A 23,782-nucleotide genomic window follows, 5' to 3' on the forward strand; every position below is an offset into this window, starting at 1 on the left:
GTGGCTGCTGTCACTCCTTTGCGGCCAGTCATGTAATGCGACAATTTGCATATGAGCATATCGTTAAGTGTACAACAAAAACTATGTTGCACATCAGCAACGTCAATTTTTTCATTTCGCATAACACTTTTTATCTTTTTTTCGTCTACCTTGCGCTGACTTTGATGAATGTTGGCGCGTTGGTTTTGTCAATTTTCCGCGAAAACGCGCGCGCATGCGCAAATCGGTTGTGCGGCATAGTCGAAAAAGCCATAGCGGCTGGGCGAAACAGATCTTGTAAAGTCAACAACGAGTGCAGCATGTGAAATCTGCCGCTTAAAAGCAGTAAACGCTTGCTTTTTGTTCGCCAAAGTCTTGTGCACTACGATGCAAAAGGGCCGATTATGTTTATTTACGGTCACAATATGGGAAATTAATGCGTCTCCTTTCTAGGCCAGCCGACAAACGACAGTTGTAGTAAGCATGTTGAAGACACACACATACGCACCCACCCACGTATACATATGCTGATATGCATATTTTCGTAGCGTGTGTGTTATTGCTGTTGTTATGCTTATTAACGTTCTTAACGGTGGTATATGTATGTACATATGCGCGCGCAATAATGCAAAACTTTTTATATAGACCCAATTGCTGCACATGGAAATCGAGTTCGTCGCTTAAGTCTTTTGTTAGCATGGCGAATGCGCTAGTATGTAATTCTTCACAAGGGCAAAAATTCGTGTTGCTTGTTAGAAACATTACTGAGTTACCAAGTTTTTGAAACGCAACTCAAATTTGCAAAAAAAAATCTGTTTTCTATCATTTTTATGCACCTTATATGTATTTCCTGATTGACAGCAATTTAGTCGAGAACAGATGAGCTACTCCCTCTCTAATTAACCTTAAATGTATACGTGCTTTCTTAAAGCCCAAGGGAAGCAATGAAAGGAGATAAGAAAAAGTTAATTTATTTTAAATATTTCGACAGATCCAACTGAATGAATGCTATTTCAGTTAGTTACTATGTTAGACCATAAAAGAAAGTCTTTCCTGGAAAACTCATTCCAGTCATAAATAGTGCTACGATCATCGCAATGGCCGGTATAATGAAGAGGCAAAAATATTTCGTTTGCTCCAATAATATCCAGGGCCAGAAAGTTCTGGGTAATCAAAAAAAAAAAAACAAACTAAACAAAAATTTATTTATTTCATAGTCAAGTACGAGGTGGCCATTATTATATACATATCGTATTTGATCATTTTCCGTGTAGCTTCATAATTCCGTCGGTACAGAAATTCTGTTATAGGCGAACAGCTTGTCCAAGTGATTTAAAGCGGCTCTTCGGTCACCCAATTTTTATCATAGTTCTGTCGAGTCCGAAACATACCGAATTCAGATGTTGCAAGAACCAAGTTATACGGTAGATGCATTTAAATTCCCAAGTTTTGAAAATTTTTCATCAGGTAGGGGTTGCAGTTCCGAAAATTCTTCTTCTAAGGAATTTCCATTAGGAAAGGAAAGTGACATATTTAGATAATTTTCACTGCTTTAATATCTTCCTCACCGGGGCAGCGGCTATAAAAGTCATTGGCCAGCAGACCCATTCTACTAGCATGCCTTCCCGTTAAGCAATAGCTGGTTATAGCTCAACTGCACAGCCTAAATAGAGAACGTTCTACAGGAATCAGTGAGTCGCACCTTTTCTTGTCAAAGCTGGGACAGATTTTTTGGTTTTTCATTTTCCCTTGCGGAGAAGTGAGATTTAAGCAGATGGTTGTGGGTAGTAAATTGAAAAACTAACCTACAAAAGACTATCCTGCACTCTGTCGCCATTTTGACGAAATAAGTCCAAAGTTTAGCCTGAGGGAAGTCTCTTCTTTAGATTTTCCTCGTACAACACCACCTTAACTCTCTTTTTGTTGATAGCCCAGGCCATCACAGAGACCACGAAAAAAAACCACCACCGGAGTTCGTCTCCTGTCAAGGTTTCGCTTTTGTTGATAACAAACAAATCAAGTATTTGAACAATTTTAGGCTTAAAATTTATATTTAGGTGAAAAATAACGAAATTACTAGTTTTTTCATTCTCACTCGAAAAAATCGTAATGTTTTCTTTAATAACTATGGGAAGTTTTTTAATATAAATGGAAAATAATGCATTATATAAGATAAGTGTGCCACCATTTTCGATAACAACATAATTTAACAACACGTAGGATTTTCGCATATCCCTAAACCGTAATAACTCCCTATCCCGTATTTTAACCTGGTTCCCCATTCTCGCTCAGATTTTTATATGAACATACTATTGATTTATTTTTCATTTTAATCTGAGCTCTCGACACACTTTGCAATTAAAACGCATAGAGGAAATGATTTCGTTTAATTTTCATGACGAAACATTTCAAGCAAATTTGCTGAGGGCACTTGAAGATGCCTTACGTTGTGAATCTATAAAAATTAGGTTTTTTTCCCCGATGGTCATTATTGTTATAAAAGTTGAGTTAAAGGCCCTAACTAAAAGAAAATCGGTACAAAAAACCAGTTGATTATAGTGCAGAAAAGCTTGCACAAAACAATAAAAGCAACGCAAGAATCTCCTCGAGCTAAATGAAGCGCAATTCAGCTAGCAGCAAACAGCGGAAAAAACTTTAAAACGAGCGACATCATTAAGCAAGCTGATGACGGTCATTTACCACTCACGGCACCATTTAAGTGATTTACTTACTTACCAGTTGTCGCAACGCATTGCGCCTACTGCTACCATCACTACCGCTACTTCTTTAGCCGCTGTTACGGTTCATGCTATAGTTTGTCATTTAACGCGACAACGACTGCGTGTTGCAGCTTTTTTGCAACGCGTGCACTTTCCCAAGGCGACATAACGAACATTTAATTTAGCTACATTTTACGCCTGCCAAGCATGGCCACCAGGTGAGCTTCTCATCAGCATGGAGCTTCTACGATTATATGTAACGTTGGTGCATACGCATGTGCACGAATCAATTAGGGAGCGTGGTAAGGACACTTAAGGATAAGCACACTAGGTATGCTCTAATTGCATTATAATTGTTTTATTTTGTTGTATTCAGTATTTAGTGTTCGCACGGCATGGTGCATCCAAGGAGCATTTTGTCACACGTGGCATAAAAACACCACATTAAATAAGCAGCAAATTTGCAAACAGCTAAAACAAAAAATTAATTGAGAGCTGTATAAATTAAAAATGTGTATTTTTTGTTGAAATATTTTAATTTACTGTGAGCGCTTATGACATGAAATAGGGAGAGAATATCCCTAGTGGTTGCTCCTAATGATGTGAAAAATGGTAGGGCTACAAGTGTGTGAGATATCCTAGTATATATACTATTTTATAAGAAAACGCATTTGTTTCATGGGTATGCACTCAACTTTTAAAGGATACCTGACATGAAAAAATCAAAATATTTGCCATTTTAAGAGAAACAAATCGGTATTATACATATTTTTTTGTTTACGCATACAAAAGGACAATGCTCAATTCAAATAAGCCTAAAAGCTTGAAAAATTTCGAAATTTCCGGAAATTCTGGAAAAACTTTACGTGAAAATCAAAGTAGCACCCAAAAGGCGACCACAAAATTTTCTAAACATCCGAGGAACCAAGAACAATTCTAAAAAAAATCTTGAAAAGATATCGACAAAATAATAAAAGACCACCTTGATCACTAAGATGTTAAAAAGCGCCGTAAAAAAGCAATAAAAAAAATTCAGAATGGTACCTTAATAATCTAACAGGCTTTCCAAAAAGGTTTGGGGAATCTCTAAAAACCCAAAATATAACTTAAATAATCTATAATTATTACAAATAATTCTTAAAAATTTCCGAAAAAATCCGAAAGAGGTACCGAAAGAACTACACAAAGGTTTTCAATAAAATCCCTATAAACCTCAAAAACAACCTAAAATAGTATCGGAAAAATAGTCCAGAAAAACTCCGAGAATTACGCAAAGTACCGAATACTACCGAACGAATACTATGGATACCGAATTAATCTCGAAGGATCGCGAAAATATTGCGATTATCACCGAAAACGCCGAAATATTGCGAAAAAAGCCTAGAAAACTGTAAAAAAAAAATTTGGATGCCGTGAAAACGACAAAAAGTTCAAAAGTTGTTAAGGTGTTTAAAAGACAACCGAAAGTATACCGGAGAGCTACGAACGAGTTCCAAAAATTTCTGAAAAATAGCGAAGGTAGCAAAAAAACCATGATAAGTCCAAAAAAATACTTCCAAAAAAGTTCCGTAAATATCTATAACAGTCCAGCAAACGTCGTAAAAGGTTCCAAAACAATGAAGAAAGTTCGCGAAATCTTCCCAAGAGACTAAAAAAAACCAAAACCCATCGAAAAAGTTCCAAGGAATAACAAAAAATTCGGAATAGTCCCATAAAACTCCGCAAGGGCCCAGCAAAACGCCGAAATATTCTAAACCGAGGGTGTCAAAAAACGCACCCAAAAATATCAACAATATCCAAAAGATTACCTAAAAGAAGAGATCCCGAAAAATTTCAAAATTTCCAGAAAAAAATCTGAAATCAACTCAAAGAATACAGAAGCCATCTAAAAAATATCTCTAAATGAAATCTCATAAAGTCTCTGAAAAAGCCGTTTCATATAACACCAATGCATAAAAAGTGAAAATTGTCAGGTGCATTTGCTTAAAAAATATCAGCCGAATACAGCCTTTCAAGTATTCTCAATTGCAATACAAAAAAAGCCAAAATAATTTCTTGCTCAAAACACTTAAATTTCATCTTTACTTTGTGGTATTAAATAACCATATTCTTCAATATAAGAGAATTATATTAGTGTCTGCAAAAAAAAAGGTTTCGAAAATATTTTTCATAAAATCCTAAAGTAGCTTCAATCCACAATTTCATATCGATGGTTCTCTGCAATAACGGCACATTTCAAAATTTATTTATTTTTTTTTGAGTTATATAACGGTCTAGGTTTATAAATAACCATATTTTTCTGTGGCAAATCGCCATATGCTTAGTTGTTGCGAACCCGGCAGAGCCGCAGTTTTGCCATTTGTCGTAAAACCGAAATAGTCAACCCTTACTACTGAACTGAGGCATTTGTCTCACATTTATCGTGAATATTGGCATAAGTCAAAAACTCTCGATTGGTTAATGATGCTTTTATATGAAATAACGACACTTTTCGTATTATGCCGTAGTTCGGCAAAAAAAATTGAGTTTTTTTTCATTTAACTACTTAGGAGTTGTTACTTATTTCGTATATTTGCTGTCTAACACTTACTTGGTCTTTAGAAAAAGTCCTAATTTGAAAGCATACAAATTTTCCCTGCAGAATGACTGCAAATAAGGCGGAATAACTACGTTCCAAGGCATATTATTGTTAACTTATGAAACACAAAATCTTTAATTGGCTCTACTGAAATATATGAAATTAATTAACAGGTTAAAAAAAAATTTTTCCCTGTCGACACCATGGAGTTTTATTTGTAAACTAATTTCAAAATTTACATGTTAAAAGTCTGTATTCAATAAAAAAATATAGGCAATGTACTTCGTCACACCTCAATAAATTAATTGCAACTTGCTCACCCAATTTACTCCAACGGGCTTCTATCCACTGGCATATCTTCTCACATGTCATATCATTTTCACGAAATGAACAAACAACCTGTGCTAAGTTTTTGAAGCAACCCTCTTTATTTACGTATTTCGAAAATCCGCATTAGATATTTAAACAGGAACTTATTAAAAATATATTAAAATAAAATAACTTAATTTTTTCACACATCGCCAGTAGGTAAGTCTGAGTTAACATTTTGAAGCCATAATTATTTATAATTACACGCTGGACTGACATCACCTCCTTAATTTGAACATCGGTTTTTTTCCTTACCACAATACAACGTAAATATGTGCAATCATATGTATAACTAATGGGTGGCTGCAAACTTAATTTATGCGCATGCGCTGTAAAATATGCAAATTCCCATTCAATGCGAACTCATTTAAAACTTAGCATAACGAGCGCGCACCAAACAATATTAAAACAATTAACTTTACAAAAAATAAAAAAAATAAATATCTTGTAGTTAAATCAACATAAAAAATTGTAAACTCATAATTTAAACAAATAAAGAAGACAAGATACATAGCAGTTAAAATGGTAATTATTGTAGAAAAATTTTATGCAAAAATAAGTGTACGTGCATACATTTAAATGAAAATATAAATGTAAGTACATATAAACATGCAAAAATTTTGTTTTAAACATTGTTGCAATGCGTAATACGACTTCCTTATTAATAGTGTTGTCGAGCATTTTGTCTAGACAAACTGGCGGCCATTTGAAACTGGAACTGCCCCAGCTAAGGCCGCATACACAACCGCTGTTGCTAATTGCATGCAGCTTTGAAACTAGTGAGGAAATCATAACTCATTAAATGAGACATTTCATATGAATAAAGTGATTTCTGTGCATTTGCTGAGTCGGTTGTTTAGTTAAAAACTATTAAATGAAAAGTATTTTATCCGCAGCAACTTAGTGTTGAAAAACACTGGCTGACAAACACTGAAAACATTTATTTTCGTTTTTTTATGCGACCGCATCTCAAAAAAGCGTGTTTTCGACCGACAACTCGCGACTAGTCGCATTGCATTTTAAGGACCTTATAACAAACCGTCATAAAGCAAATTTGTATAGGTTATGAATGTGAAATGAATAGAAAGCAAATGTTACTTTCAGAAGATCATGCCAGTTAGAAATGAAAGTACCGATGAACTTTTATATGGATCGATTGAAGTTTAACCGATTGTTCCTTGGAGGTATCTTCTGCAGGAAACTCTCTATCAACCTTCTTATTTATTTAGGCTTCCACCTACATATATACCACTATCAAGGCAAACGAAACCGTCGTTGAGCAAGAAGTCAATTTTTTGCTCAACTACACGCGGTTAGAAAGGGAAGGGCATCTCTGCGCTGATAGCCAAGCGGTTATTGACAGTGCACTGTCTTTCTGTTATTCACGCGGTGGTACTAAATATAGAACAGGATCCTTACTGTAGCAACTCTTTAGAAAACGACGAGGTTGAATTATCTCTGAACTTTCTTTTAATGCATTAGATGCGCGATATATAAAGCATTATAATGTATCCAAAAATTCGCAAACAAGTACAAGATACACCACGAAACTGTTCCCTCATTTTATGGCGTTCGCATGGCGGTTTCTAAAATCGTCAAGTACTGGTGATTGATTCTAAATGGGAAGCTGTCGTTAAAGCCTAACATATCCAAGAAGTTGTGAATGGCTCTCTGATGATACTGACCATAACGCCCGTCGGCATCGTAGGCAAGGCTGCGACATCAAGCGCCGTCGAAATTAGGTGCTCACCTTCTTTATGAAAGGATGCACTGGTGAACTTCTACGCGGATGTGTTGAAGCTTGACAAAAAAGGCCATTGGAGGAACATTTTGCAGCGAACTCAAATTTAGGCTTACCCGATTGCTGCAGTGCTTTCCAGGCAAAAGTAGCACCCATTAACGATGATTGGCTTCTCAAATGTCTGACGTTGATAAGGAAAGTAAATATCTACTTTGTTAGCTATTGCGCTCAAATGTAGTAATCAAATGCCTGTTATAATTTTGAGATGCATCTCATTATTTCCTAGGATCACTTATATGGGTACCGAACCACAGCTTCCTGCAGCTGCACGACGGATGAATAGAACCCGGATACTCTTAAACAGATTGGCCTCTTTTCAGGTCAGCAAGCGCTGGCTTAAACCAGGACCTTTTAGTTAATAGCGAGTCCACTATCTAACACCACAAGAGAGGTGGGTGCACAACACCCTGGGGGCAATCCCTTTCAACCTTTTCTATATTACAGAGTTAATTTTGTTCTCCCACAGTCATCAGTACTATATGTAACTAGATGAAACTCACTTTGCTCTTTGCTTTTTCTGTAAATATTCTTGAAGAAACAACAATATACGAACTTTTTTTTTTGAGAGCTGCAAACTGATTTTAGAAACTTTGATAGCAGAAAATTTCGTTACCATTTCTTGTGAATCATGTTATACGAGTTTTTCGTCCTTCTTGAGAGCTGAAAACAGCCCTTAAGAAACTAACCTTTTTTCGAAAAATATGATTCCAAAAGAGTATTGTAAGTGTTGGGATCGATTTCTGAGAGATCGTTTTTAAAGTACCTTAATCAGTCTTGCAGATTCTTTCATATTAATTATCAGTATCACTGTGGAAGTTTCTAAAAAAAAATACATATTTTTAACTATGTTTCATGTATGCCTTCTAAACAAAATTTTAAGAATTCGGCATTCCAGCATTAGACCATTTTCCCCACTTGCTGTTCCTTAATAGAACCAATGAAGTTATTGCTACTTTTCCAAGACTAGACCTTCAGGAATTTTTGAAAGTGGCAAGAATGAATTGCTTGCCAAAATTCAAACAACCGCTGATTACAGAGATATTTATCATCCAAGACCAACGATTATTTTATTTTATCTACCAAAACTTCCCTATTTAATATTAGATATATCAAATAAATCACAGCTTTTCTTCTTCTGATGATAAAGGCTGGCTAGTTACCTAAATTTTTAAGCAGGATAGAATGTAGTCATGTGATTCGTGATTATTTTGCTGTTTGATTTTTCTTTATAAAATCCTAATTAGGTCTTACGAAAATGCTCTTCTGTTCTTCAATATATTGCCTTCTAGGCAGAAAAAGTTGATATTTTTTCTCCAAAAAATATTCCATCACTTTTCACTAGCCATCACTTATCTTCATAAGGCCATAAGGCCGTGTGAACGATACAACTTAGAAAAAATATAATTTTGCGCAACATTCTTTATTTGTACTTTTTCGCTAATTACACAGAAGTTCTACTTATACGAATTAACTGGAATATGATGTCATAATTTGTTTTCATAAATTACAAATTAACTGAAAGCTTTATTTTTTCAATCGTGATGAATTTCACACCTTCACCAGTTACACGCTTAACGCTTGTATATTTGTAGCTCATATTCATATACATATATATTTTTGTATTTTCATGTATTTATATGAGGAAAACAAACAGAAAATAAAATAGCAAAAAATCGCCTCCAAGTCATTCGCGTATCATTGCAAAATGTATACAGTACAACCAAAGCTTGAAATAAAAAATTCTAAAATGAAAACACAATAAAAAAAAAATAATAAATTCACTGCATGTGCACTTTTGAGTAACTTCGTTTGCACAACTCAATCATAATTAAATTGCCATTGTGTGGACCACCTCCAGTGCTAGCTAGAGCGTGTTTGCGGTTAGCTTAATTTGTAAAGCGTATGATTTTTTAAGAATTTTGCAAATATATTTTCTAACTACATAAGTAATAATGGCAAAATATTTTTTTTTAATTGACGTACAAAAACAAAAAAATTTTAAATTTTTTAATATAATATATTTAGCAAATGATATCTCTCCTATTACTGCTGTATAAATGTACTTAGCTACGTATGAAACCACTAATGCCATTTAAATCAACCAAGTTCGTTACTTAAGTCTTTTGTGTTGTTTGGCGCACAAAAATAGCAAACAAGTACTACTGTACGTACAGACCTCAACCGACAATTGCAATGATAAATGCTAAATTCTTATCTCACTCATTTGAAATGTGCTAAATGCCAATAATGATGCTACTAAGTAAACAAAAACAACTAGAACTAACAACCTTGTTGCTCATTAAACAATCAAGCAGCAGAAGCAACAGCATCCACATTTCAACATCATTAAAAAAAAAAGGCGCAGACGAAAAAAACCAATAAACCTGCCCTTGTGCAATGGTTTTTGTTTAGATTCAGAAAAAATAAATAGAATTATATGCGAGTAACGAGCAACAGCAGTAGTGAGTTTTGTTGCTATTGTTGTTTGTGCTTTTATTATTGTAGATTCTTAGCTCTCGCTCGGCGGTTTGGTGGTATCTTAGGCGGCTGTCGTAACACCTGAACGCCAGCGACAGCACATTTGACCTCCAGCTGCATGAAAAGTTAAAGTACGTAATTGACAATTAAAAGTGCCAAAAAACGGCAACAAAAACAACAACAACAACAACAATGCCACCAAGTTAAAAAGGAGAACAAATCGTATTTTTTATTAACTTTTTTCACTTGAGTTTTGGAGTTAAATTAAGCACTTGAAAGCTTCTAATATAAATCTTTTTTTCTAATATAACGTGATTCTTTCTCGTCTCTAATGCCTGCGACACAAATATGGTATAGAAATTACAATATCAATATTGACATTATTGATACTAAGAGGTCCTTTGTTGTTGAAAACAATAAATGGCGTGTGTGCTCCCTGTTTTAGCATCACACAAAAACTACTGCTCGATTTACAATCACAGCAAGGGACCGTAACACTGACGGGAATTTCCAGCAAAAATACTACCTTTTCAATTCATTTATATTTCTTTTGCGAAATATCCAGATCCCGAGAGTGACGTTCGATATCATTTTTTTCCCTCCAAGCATACAACACCGCAACTAACAATAAGCTGTTAGCTGGGAAAAAAGGCCTCAAGCGATTTGCGGGCTGCTTGAACTGGTGGTATACTACAAACCAATCAAGTGGTAAAATCTGCAACGCCAGTGTGGTCTGCATAAATAATTGATACGTGCTGCAAACCAACTCTACACACGGCATCAGGCTGCCATCTCATGAAGTGTGAGCCTCACCTCCACAATAAAAGACAGATGTTAACGGTGAAAGAGCTATCGAAGTAGAACTTCGTGGATGGTCGTCATAATGACGCAATGCTTTGAAATTATGAGGCTATCACACAATTTAGCGGGTGATTCCATGAGTTGTGAAAGGTCATGGGGCCGTTTTACGCAAACTACCAGAATTCCCTGACATCGGAAGCATTAAATAATGTACGCATCGACGTCCTCGCTTCCTAGCTCTTTGGATCACCGAGTCAGAGGCTAAAGACTACGCAACACTTTTAATGAATCAGCCAAATTATCTCATATCAATATTTATAAGAAAAATTGGGAGGAAATCTGCATTATGTTAGTTCTTACCGTACTAGCTATCGATAGCTATGATTTGGCTTATACGGTACTCGCATGAGGCGATTTTTCAGGCTAATTGTAAAGGCGATTTGTTGAATCAAAAGTTGGCTGCACTCCAACTTCATTGGAAGCGATTAATTGAAAGGCCGTTCACACCAGGCGATTGCCGCTTTCAACTAAAAATTGCGTGTAAAATCACCTCATTCGAATACCGTATTACTCTGCAGGCATATACTTGTCACTTCGGTCTACCAAGGAACAGAATGGCCCTGAAAATGTATATTAGGCAAGCTTTCATTCAGCTCTATCTTAAATTACTACATATATGTAGTATGTACACCCACCTTTGCAAGAGAAGGCCAATGGATGCAGAAAACACATTTACCAATATTGTCAAACAACTTTTAATTGTTTCTTAGAAAATACCTAAAAAACTCAGCACTTCAAAAATTTCCACAATATCTATAGGCAAACGCTTGGACGGCAAACTGTTATGAAATTTTAGTTGTTTGCTTAATCGACGCTTCGTTTAACAGCATTTTTCCTAGAACTCTGCACTTAATTAACTGTATGAAATTATTCACAGTCAAACACTTAATCTAGTTAGCCTATCTGCAAAGCGATTGAGTTGTAAATGTTATTACCAACTAATAAATTCTAATAAACGAAGCTGCATTTGGTACAAAGATTTAATCTGGTCTACTCATACGCCTAAGCATTTCTACCGCTACCGCTGCTGGAAAATTTATTTGCTCGCTTTGTTAATTTAAACTTTTAATAACAAAATCAAAGATTCAAATGTAGATTGATGAGAGAAAATGCATGCGTAGCTCTCATACACTTTAATGGAGGCAATGTGACCACATCGTGGCCTTGGCATCCTACCGCATTTATCTGGTTAAATTTAAAATTAATCTTACATATTTTTTTGTTAAAAGAAATGCAACCAAAAAAGTGTCAACTAGCATTTAACAATAGTGTAACGCTTTCAACATGCAATCGCAGTGACAATAAGGGAATTTGAAGTGAATAAAAAATCCAAACTAATCCCAACAACTTGTAAACCAATTTGAAAGGCAGATTCAGAGCAGCTACAGCAAATAAGGTGACAAAAATTGTAAGCGCATTGAAAAAACCAAACCAACATTCGTAAACAGGTAGACAAAGTAGCAGCAGCAAAGTGTAAGCGCCTAGTTGGGAGCTAATTCCAAACATGCTGCGCATATGAAGTCATCTAACCCGTTGGCAGCGCTGCAGCGGGCGGGCGGGTAGGCGGTCAACTAAATACACAAAGTAACTTAAGCGACATTTCAATTTTAATTAAGCATGATAAATGAGCTCATCTGGAAGGTATAAATCTTTTCGCGCCAAAGATAAAGCAGTAAGTAATCGAAAAACGCTGGGAGTGGAGCGCTATTCAATAACTCACAAATAAATACTTACAATGCAACGAGTTACCTTTGTTCAACCATAAATAAACTAGAAATGGTTAACAATAGATGGCAGCAGCGACTAACTGAGCTGGGCACCATTTTAATAGATTGGCGGCTTTTGTTGTGTTTTATCAAAACCATTTTTAATTTTGTCGTTCGATGAGCTATTTGATAAGCTGTTCAAAAAATGGAAATAATAATAACAATAAAAGCGTGTTTTACCTAGAAACAATGGCTAGCGTTAAGGCGTTAAGCTGTGGGGAAAATTGATTAGAAATTAATGCAAGAATTTTTTTTCCGTATGATTCGTATTTGTAAAAAATAACTTAAAACGCGCTATATTGACATCATAATCTCAATACTTGTATTGGCAATAAACAAAAAAAATATAAAATAAAAAAAAATAAAAATAAAAATAAAAAATACTGAAATAGATGTACAGAATTTTGGGGCTAAATAATTTGTTTGCTATATGTATGAGTATTTATAAGGCATGTCAATATAAAATTAAATCAAATTTGTTTAAATAAAATTTGACAAGTCAAGGAGAATAGGTTTGCTTTGTCTAATGCATTAGGGTGTTAGATTATTTGCCTTTTACCAAAACCGGCTTTCGAGTTATTCAAAAAGTTGCAATTTGAAAAAGTTCGGTTGTTGATTTTGAAATGAAGAAAAACACGGATAAACCGGTTTTATATTACATACATTTTTTACAGCAAAACTTGGTATGAAGTCATGACTAAAAATTACAAAAAAACTATTAACAGTAAAGATGGCTTTTATTAGAAAAGAGCAAAGCAAAATAAATACAAAATTTTTTTACATCAAAATTAAGACAAATAAAAGTCAGTGAAAAATGTGGTATTTTTTATTACTTTTTGCATTTTTCCAGGGATGGTTATCGTTATGCGTAAAATAATTTAAATCAGCATTTAATCATTATTTTATGATTTTCATTTTTTTCACTTAAAAATAATAATTATTATTGAGTCTTATTTTTTTCGCTCAACGGAAATAATTATTATTTGATTTTTAGGATACGTCGAAAATCATGCTGGTATAGCTTTTGCGTTTTTTTAATGATCATTATTCTTAAGTGAAAAAAATAAAAATGATAAATAATCATTATTTTTGATCGAAAAAATAAAAATCAAGTGATAATAATTTCCGTTGAGCGAAAAAATAGAACTCAAATATAAATTATTATTTATAATATTTATTGATTAAACTCGAAAAATAAAAATCGATGTAAATTACACTAGGACGTACGAACACAAATACGTGAGTATAGTTAAAATTGTATTACGACTATTACAGCTTGTTCACTTTTTTTGGTTAAAATTAAAAAAAAAAAAGATTGTTTTCCGTCTCTGATTTTTTCTGACTTTTTTCGGTTTTGAGATGCCTAGTTCAATTTCTGGTCCAAACAACATCAACAGACATTTCTACAAACAGCTGTCGCCCCTCGGCAGACAATGATAAACCTCTGAGTGTACTTCTGCCATAAATAATCAGAACAAGAATTTGAAGAGAAGCTCGGCCAAACACGTAGAAAGCGTTTAACTACATTACTATCGTGTATTACGATGACATCATTACGAACCATGGGTGTTATCCACCCATAAGTATTTTATTATTATCTATCTTAATTTAAGTGAAATAAACCAATAAACTACTTTTTAATAAACTAAGAACTACATATAAAAAGTAAAGAAAAAGATTAAATAGTTTTTTATTAACTCATTCCAAAAAAATTTCATGTATGCCCATCTCACTAGAGGAGAATAAATTATGAAACTAAAGTATTTTTCATTTTCTTAAGACTGAGGATTTAGAGAGTTGAAAGACCAGCGAAAAATAATTGTTAAATAATTTTTTTCTGAATAGAATAAAGTTTTATGAAAAACCTTAGACAAATATCTACAACATGTCCGCTATTCATTAAGGCTATCAAACATGTCATCGTCATTATTTTCACCACCAAAGTCGTCTTCTTCGCCGAAAGTACTGTTTAGTGAAACCGAAATTGCTTAGTTGCTGTTGTTATCTTTCATAAGAGACCGTCCTTATCTTATCCATATATTCAGATATTGGATAAGATCCGAACAGTACGAATATCCGGTGCATATTCAGCCATTTTCTTCTCTGGATATCCGGTTCATCAGTTCCTTTTATAAGATTCTAATCAGCAATTGAAGGGATTCGAAAAATTCTCCTCTAAATTGCTGAATCTTTCGAGTAGCAAAATAAATAATAGACCACTTCATTATCAACACACTTTTTGTATATCTAGTCATTTGTATTTATTAGTCAGATATTCGAATATCCGGATAGTCAAAATAAATTGATTTAGTCGCCCTAATAATAATACATGATTAAGACCAATATTCAAAAGTAAAATTTTTGAATTTTTTTGTTTTGAAAACAGCATGTAAGAAAATTTAAAAATCGTTTTTCGTAAATAAAAGGTCAACTCATATTTGATATTTGTGTCATCACGGCCCCGATAAATGTAAGTTGACCATCATTCGGGGCGGCCGAAATAACCTATGTGGAAAAAATATATAAAAATAAATATACGTACATCAAGTTGCATTCATCGCATGAAATATACCCATCTTGTACATATTGATTTTCCCATTTTATTTTGATTCAAACAGTATGTCGCATTATTAATTTCCCTACATACATAAATACATAACCTTGAAAAACTCGATGTCTCTCATCCTCATTTGGCTTTCAGTTGATATTACCGCATAATGGTCTTTAATTTATTTTAAATATGCGCATGTAGTTTATAATTTTTTAATTTAATTTTAATCTATAATAAGCTCTTCCATTCATTCAATGTTCACCCAAACTGAAACTTCGCCCGTTGTGCTTGTGTCCTCCAAACCAATGATGAGCTATACATACATGTAAGTGCTATTAGCCACTATATTCCCACGCCTCCACATTGGCACACATTTCAATCTAAGCAAATAACAGCAAAGGTAACAAGTAGTCGAAAGAAAAAAAAAAAACGAAAAAAGCTTGTAACAAAAGCGAGCATGAATCAGTAATCGCTTCAAATAGAAAACACATTACAAAATACAAAAAAAAAAACAAAATAAAGATTTCAAACACCAACATAGCAAAAGAAAAAAAACACTTCAATACAAAGCACTGCAAATTTTGAAGCATTAAGCGCAGAAATTCAAAAGCAAATGCGGCTATTCAATTCAATAAACTTAATCATCGTTAAATTTGCTCAATGACTCGCAAACATTTTTCAGTACAAAAATACAGATGTGCATAATTCCTCGTCATTATTGGCTTCACATTAAGTGTATGATGCCTTTTGTGGTGACTCTTAAAGAGCAAAATAACAGCCAACAGCCAACAGGCACACAAACACAAACACATACGCGAACATATTTTTACCAAGTACTGCAGACAGTTGTCCATCGTCGACTTCATCGTTGATCAGAGTTGTACAACAAAAGACAATTGTTACAAACACCGCCCGACTACTTCTCGCCCACTTCTAGATGTAGTTATGTATTTCTATATGTAGATATGTAAGTATGTATGTTTGTATATATGTATCTATAAGTAGATATGTTTGTTGGCAAGTGCTGAACGCTCATCACCCAAAACGGATGCGCTGCATTTGAGCAGCTTTTATATGACCAACTCTTTAAAGCTACTTTATTGTTGGCGCAATGGCAATGGGGGCGACTCATTTAAAGTAGTCGTAGCAGCAAAAAAAAAACCAAAATCAGCAATGATTCTTGGGTAGCAAGCAGCAGCAACAGTTGTCGTATTGTCGATTGATGTTGCGATTTCTGAATTGTCTCTGCGCGATTTTTGCATATTTTAAGCAGCCGTGGTTTTTACTCATTCCCTGGCATTTGGTTGTAAGTGTGTATGAATTCATTTTGCACTTTTTACTGCTCGTCCAAACAAAAAAAAAAGAAATAACGTATTTTTTCTTGCAAAATTTGCTACAATAAAATCGTGATTAACCTGAATTTGTGAGACTACTGTATTGCCCAAAGTGGTGGCACATTTGCGCAAAGATAATAAGCGAAAATTTAATAAATGAGGGACAATGAGTAAAAAGTAATATTTTGCTGAATTAATCTGTCGCTGGTGTTCTTTTGGATGGTGGTTTATATACAAAAGTAGAAAAACTTCCAACTTAGAAATAAAAACAAAAGCCTAATTATAATAATTCTTTGACCCAAAAGCTTATGTAAGTTTCGTTATTTGTTACCTCAAACGCTTATGAGTCGAGACAAAACTATTGGGAAATGAAATGATTTTCGAACTCTTGTCTCGTATCGCTGTAGATCACACAGTCAGCTTGAATACCGCATAGTTCTCTGTAGTAGCAATGGAGGAAAAAACATTATTCTGCGATGAAAATACCAGGTGAGGACTTTATTAGAACTTGGAATTGACCCGACCGTCACCGTGCGACAAGTTTATGAAAATTCAAACCAGCCTCGACGTTGCTAACGTTTTCTGAAATAACACATACCCAGCGAAATTAAAGCTGAAGACATACATATATAAGTAGTAGAGTTTCATGGGAAATATTAATAGAGACTTGCACGTTGGAGACATGAAATTTTTGCCTGAGAAGACCACTAGTAAAATTTTCTGAAGAACAATTTTCTAAAATATATCAATCCACTAACGACCTTCCAAATTTACCTTTTGCGGGATTTCTTAAATTAAGGGTCAAAATGACCCCTTCAGGCGGCAGATAATGGGCTTAAATGTTCTACGAAAATATTTTCCATGAAATTTTACTATACATGTTTAACCTTTAATTTCGCTCAGAGATTTATTTTAACCATTTTTTCGACTTTATTTTAAACTACTTAGGCGGAGATATGAAAACTTTAGTAGGCCATAAAATAAAAATTCGAGCCAACGTTGGCAAATCCATCGAGTGTTTTACTACTGATTGTTTCTCATTTTGCAAAAAAAAAACCATGACTAAAGAGAGGATTCGAGATGCAAGTAGTTAAAAATGAGATTTTCATTGGTTGAAGTAGGATTAACTCCTTTGGAAGATTTTTAAAGTATGCTTTTTTCAAAAGTTTTATAACTGACATTACATAGTAATAATAATAGTAATATTCGTACTTTTCTTGAAAATCTGACCAAGCTTTTTTTTCCCATTTGTTGTGTACTTCTTGATGTTGTTACACAAATGGAAGGACCTACAGTTTTATTCCGATTCCAAACGGAAAATCCATTTTACTAGAAGCGTTTTCATGCAGACTCGGAAATTTTCGATAGCCTGTTAGCATTTTAATCTAATTCAAAATGAGGTCCTGCCTACTACCACACCTTATGCCTTGAGGTAGATTGGTTGTCAAGGCACTTCCAAAGTGTTCGCCGTTAAGCGAAATATAGCTTCGAGTTGAGTAGCCCTTTGAAAATAAATACCTGCAATTGTCTGTAAAGATAGCCGTGCTTTTCATAACCGGGTCTCTCACTGAATTATTTCGTGTGGAGTTTTGTAGTTGGTCTAAGCCTTTGATATCGGTGATAGTTGGTGCTCAGCGCTCTAACATCAGATAGAAGTCTACTTAAGATGATGTTGTGCCTGAAAGGCTCCTGTTTCTCGTACCTCAGCTAAATTTTTTGATAAAAAGTTCTATGGGTACTAAATTGAGCAGAACGTTCAGAGCCTCCGTTGAGCAGGATTTTATTGCATCATCGCGTTGGTGACCACAGGAAACAATTTGGTCCTACTTAGTAAAAAATTTTAATTCAGGTAAATTAGACATAGAGTAGACATTTTTTCTATTCTTTGCCAGCCAATATAATATCAAAGCAGCAGTAAACACGTCACATAAAAACTTCACATTAACTGCAAATTTTAGTCAACCTGATTGTCCAATTTTTTTAAAGCAAATTCCTTTCAAAATATGACGTGATTTACTTTAAATAATCGACTCAAAATCAGGGCATTGACAATATTTGGACTTTAAGACAATAAACTTCATTTCGATTCATCAGGGACGCCATTGCGAACAAAAAAAAAACAATCTGCCTGAGCATATGCCAACTTCGAGCACTTCACTTCACATGTAACACACGTAACCCGTACCAGAAAACAATGATTTGTAAATATCATAATTTATAATAGTTTTAGCAACGAAAAAATACTAATAATAATATTTTGTATCGCCTAGTCAATCAAATTGCCATTTTCGGTAGAAATATGCGCGTGCGCATAGACTTTTATGCAGCGTGAACTGAGTACGTGTTTGAGCAAATGGGGCGAAAATGAATACAAATTTAATTATTGTATAAAAACAGAAGTCGATTATCAAAAGGAAAAATAGCAAATATATATTGTAGAGCATAAATGCGAATATACATGCATATATATATATGGCAATCAATGGATGGCTAACAGCAGCAGCCGAAATGCCAAAAACGCTGAAGTGCCAAAGTATGTCGCAGCAATAACAATAAAGCACAGTTTATTGTGGCAGACAAATTTGGATTTGTAGCAGGTCATTGCCTCACTCTTCCCGCCAGCCAGCCAGCCAGCCAGCCAGCCAGCCGAGCAGTCGGGTATGCGAACTGCTGCCCAACCTGGTTGCCTGCCTGCCTGCCTGCTTGCCTACCTTAAAGTGTTGGCCATAATGGGTTTGAATGGTTGTCGCAACAACCGTCACTTTGGTTGAAATGCTGAGTGACTGTTTAGCCAACTGCCGCTTCTGTCTGATTATTTTGCTGCTGTGCTGCCACTCTGCCCGCATTTGTTAAGCACCCCGCTGAGCGCAAAAAAAAACGCTTTAAATACCAGCAGCCAAAAGCATTACGCCTGCCGTCCAACGACACAAACAACAGAAGCTTCGCTCTGCTCCGTTTCCGTGCGTACACTCGCTCACGCGCGCGCGCTCAATGTGCGTAAGCGCAGTAGAACCAATTATGGATCTTAAAAATTCAATGCGCCTGGCATACGAAATAGATATCTACCCAGCGCAAGGCATGCACACAAACAAATATGCGATGTGGCAAGCAACTCGAAATCTACGCGGGGCAATAAATTAAAAAATGATTTACTTTAGTTTTGTGTGGAATTATTTTATTTCATTTTATTTATTGCTCATTCAAGGCGGTTAAGCGGGTTTTGTTACTTTTAAATTTACATTTTTTTCGTTTTCGAAACCAAAAATAAAAATAAAAATCCTTTTTGTAGATAAAAGGAAATGTGGCAGACAGTTCATCAGTTAAGTGCTATAAAGAACTTACGAATATAAAATATTCCTTTACCTACTATTAATACAATTTGTATATAAATATGTACATCACTTTTATATTTCTATAACAATTATGCTTCATTGCTTGCCAGTTGTTATTGTTTTTGTTGCGTTGATCGTATTTTATATGGCACGCCACAAGTGAGCGGAATTTTAAAACGAGTGCAGGCAGCCAGTCAGTCAGTCAGTGCCCCCCGTGTATGTTGGTTATGTTGATGAAGCACCAAGTGACATAACGCTTACATACATACATACGTATAGAAATTTTTATTTATTTGTTTCTACCCTGTTTATTTTTAATATCTACTTATTATAATTTTTGTCTGATTTGATGTATATCTCACTCACCTGTCCACTGCTCTGATCAGCATATGCTACAGTTGGTGGTTGTTAATTCACAACTTTTCAAATCAACTGTTACGATCTTGATATGTGTTGAGCATAAATTTTGAGGTTAACTAGCTTGTACATACTACGAATTTACATAATCGAAAAGTTTTAGAATAAATAATATACTTATGTACGTATACTTCTGGGACACCCTGTATACACTTAACAACAGTAGTCTGCGTACACCATTTCTTTGTTTAATATTCGCAATATTTTGCAAGCTAAAACTTTTTTTTGTTATTTTTTTATTAAAATATGGATCATACTTAAAAAAAAACTCATATAATTCAAAGTTTCAAGTGTCTAATAAATTGCGTTAATTTTTATTAATTTTTACATACAAATTATGAGTGAAACTTTTTTTAATTTGAATTTTGTATAAAGCTTGAAACCTTGGTTTATATGCTTTTGTTTTAAGCATGGTCCATATTTTTGTAAAAAAATAACGAACAAATTTTAGCTTGCTAAATATTTTGAATATTTAAAAAAAAAAGTGGTGTACGCAGACTTTTGCTGTTAAGTGTACACACATATGTACATATTTATAAATACAAAATTATTTTTACGCTACTATTCACATTCAACTATTTTTGTTATAGTTGTTAATAGAAGTTTTAACAAAAATTTATGCATGCGTCACCTTATCTTCTTTCCAATTCCAATACAAATTGAGCAACTAAAGATGGGCGAAATAATCTAACTGTTTCGTTACTAAGCAGATCTGCCCAAGCGTTCATTGAGAAAATATCTAAGACTTTGACACTACTTTTTGTTGTTTGTGTTTCCGACACGGTAGGAGTATGATGTCTTGTGGAACGATTTTCCATCATCCCTTGTTGTGCGCGTGAGAGCGCAGGGTATTATGGCTCGTTAGGTAGCCAATTAGCAACTCTATGTTGGCTTTGCTCAAGAGGTTTATACCAAAAAGTGTGGACGGACAAACCACCACAGTGCAGGTTTCTTAGCAACATCGGCTCATCTAAACTTTTTTGCTTTTTAATTGAACTCATTTTGTTCAACCGAGTGCACGCGAAAATGGAAAAATGCGCCGCGGTAATAAAAATAAATAATTAATAAATAAGTAAATAAAACTGGAGTGCAACCGGTATCCAAATTTCGCAGGCTCTCCCCAGGCATATGCTATTCAAACTTGGAATCGCGCTAATTTTATGGGAACAAAAGGCAGCTCATTGGACAATCCAAGAGACAGAAGGAGACCAAAGTCAGCTCCATCCTCAGACTGCTATAGCCTCGGCGCACTTCCGGCAGTGCATACACCTGTCGGCTGACGGCCTTACCGCCATTTAGAAACATAAAACTTTATTATCATATTCGTAATAAGCCGCCGCGAAACCCCCTTTGTAACAAATTTCAAAAGAATCTAATAATTTTTCAAAACTTTCCCCGTCATAATGTATCCGAAATATTGGATTTCAAACCAAAACACGCCACTCATTGCTTAAAAGTAAACATTTTTAACGATTTTTAAGCCAATAATCGATTTCTTTACCCTAACCGCGTTTGGAGGGAGGAAGACTTCAGTGTTCGAAGAATGCCTCATATGGCCTCAAAAAGAGCGTACTAATTTTTTATAGTTTGCTATCCAACCCTGCATTTGCATTCTGACAAAATTTTGTGTACTCCTAAAAATACCGATTATAAAAAAGAAAATCCAAATCCGTTCAGTAGTTTTCAGATAAGCGAATTCGAAAAATTTCGACTTTTATTCTTACTATGTATTAGGGTGTTCGATTATTCCAAAACCCGGTTTTTGACTTATGCGAAAAATTTCAATTTGAAAAAAAACCGGTTCCAAATTATGAAATTAAGAGAAAACCGGATAAACATTTTTTATTTTTCCTAGTTTTCATACAGTGAAAATGCCCATGTTGGAATGAAAACTTATTAAAAATTAACGGTGATTATACTAGCTTTTATTTAAAAAAGAGCTAAGTAAAAAAGAACACCGGTTTTTTAGATCAAAACAAATAAAGATTAGTGAAAAATTCACATTTTGTTTATTTTAACTTTTTTTTAAATACTTTACTGCATTTTTTCTGACTTTCTTTCGGATTAGAGTAGTGCTCTTGCCGCTGTAGCAGAGTGCTTAGAGGTGCCTACTGTCATTTGGGAAGCCCATGATGGAATTTCTGGTCCCAACAACATAAAGCTATTTTTTTTTAATAGCAGTCGCTCCTCGGCAGTCAATGGCAAACCTCCGAGTGTACTTTTGTTATACAAACGCTTCTTCGGAGGTGGAGTAAAAGTGTTGATCGGCTAAATACGTAGAAAACGTTTATGCGGTAAAACATTCCTTTATTGGAATAAAATATTATACTTTTATCTTGTTATGATACTGTTCATCTTCATAAACTGGAAAAGCCTTGAAAACTTCGTAATGAAAAAACCGGTTTGTTCGATATTCGAAAAATTGAGATTTCAAAAAAAACTTCCTATGTATAGATTATTAAACTGCGCATATATATATGCGCTCTCCTATATTCTACTTAAATAAGTATATTAACACAAAAACTAAAATTTTTGTATGCTATGCCAATGCGTTATTCCCTTAATGACTTATACGCAACTGTAAATTTTAATATTAAAAACTATTTTCATTCATCTGCCTATATGCGACTAATATTGGGTAACAAATCACGTTCGGGACATAAAACATTAATAACTAACGCTTTGAGGCCACTCAAAAAGGCAAAGCTGACTTACTTCACTACATTTTCCACCCTCAATACGAAATTTGGTAGCGCTTTGTCCATAACGCACTATGCCAGCCGTTTAAAACCCTGGTCATAAATATTTTATTACATTTAACTAAACTTTATTAACATTAACCCAAATAAAAAGGCAAAACCACAAAAATTCCTAACCAAAAAACTAATTTAGTTAATAGAAATCACCATCGCAAAGCATTCAGTTAGCACAAAGAAGAAGCTAAGTGAGTAGCGCTGAGAAAATAAATAAAACAATATTCTAAAAGCCACAATACTAAAAACTGTATGCAGAATGTATGAAAGCATAGTTTTTTATTTTCACACTGCAGCCATTTCCTGTCATAAATTTAATCGTTGAAGCGTCTTGTGGAGCTTATAAAATAACGGTGACAAAAGCCTACAAAATAAAATCAAATAAACGAGCAGAAAAGATAGTGAAAAAAAAAGAAACATATAAAAAAATCGAAAGGCACAAAAATTAAAATTACCCAGGAGTAGCAAAAGCTAAAGCAGCAAGCATGTAATACCCACCCGCATGCGCGTAGCAACTGCGCTGAATTCAATTGAGTTGCGCTACTTTGCGCTGAGCAACAGCGGTAAGACGCGCACTGGCGCGCACATAAACGCAAAACTAATAGGTTCATTACCACTCAATAAAGTCACGTTATTACAAGCTGTCAATAGCGACTGACAGCCGAATAAAAGGCGGATGAGCGGGTAAACGATGACGTGAGCTGCAGAGCGAAGCGCAGAGAAACGCCAGTGCAAGCGAATAAGTGAATGGACAAACGTAGTAGAGGAATTTTTTTTTTTTTTTTGGGTGATCAAAAAAACAGTGCCGATATGATTTGGTGGTTGGATGAATGGCTTATAAAC

This window comes from Rhagoletis pomonella, unplaced genomic scaffold, assembly GCF_013731165.1.
Source record: "Rhagoletis pomonella isolate Grant_MI unplaced genomic scaffold, Rhpom_1.0 Rhpom_scaffold_00005, whole genome shotgun sequence".
NCBI classification, from domain to species: Eukaryota; Metazoa; Arthropoda; class Insecta; order Diptera; family Tephritidae; genus Rhagoletis; species Rhagoletis pomonella.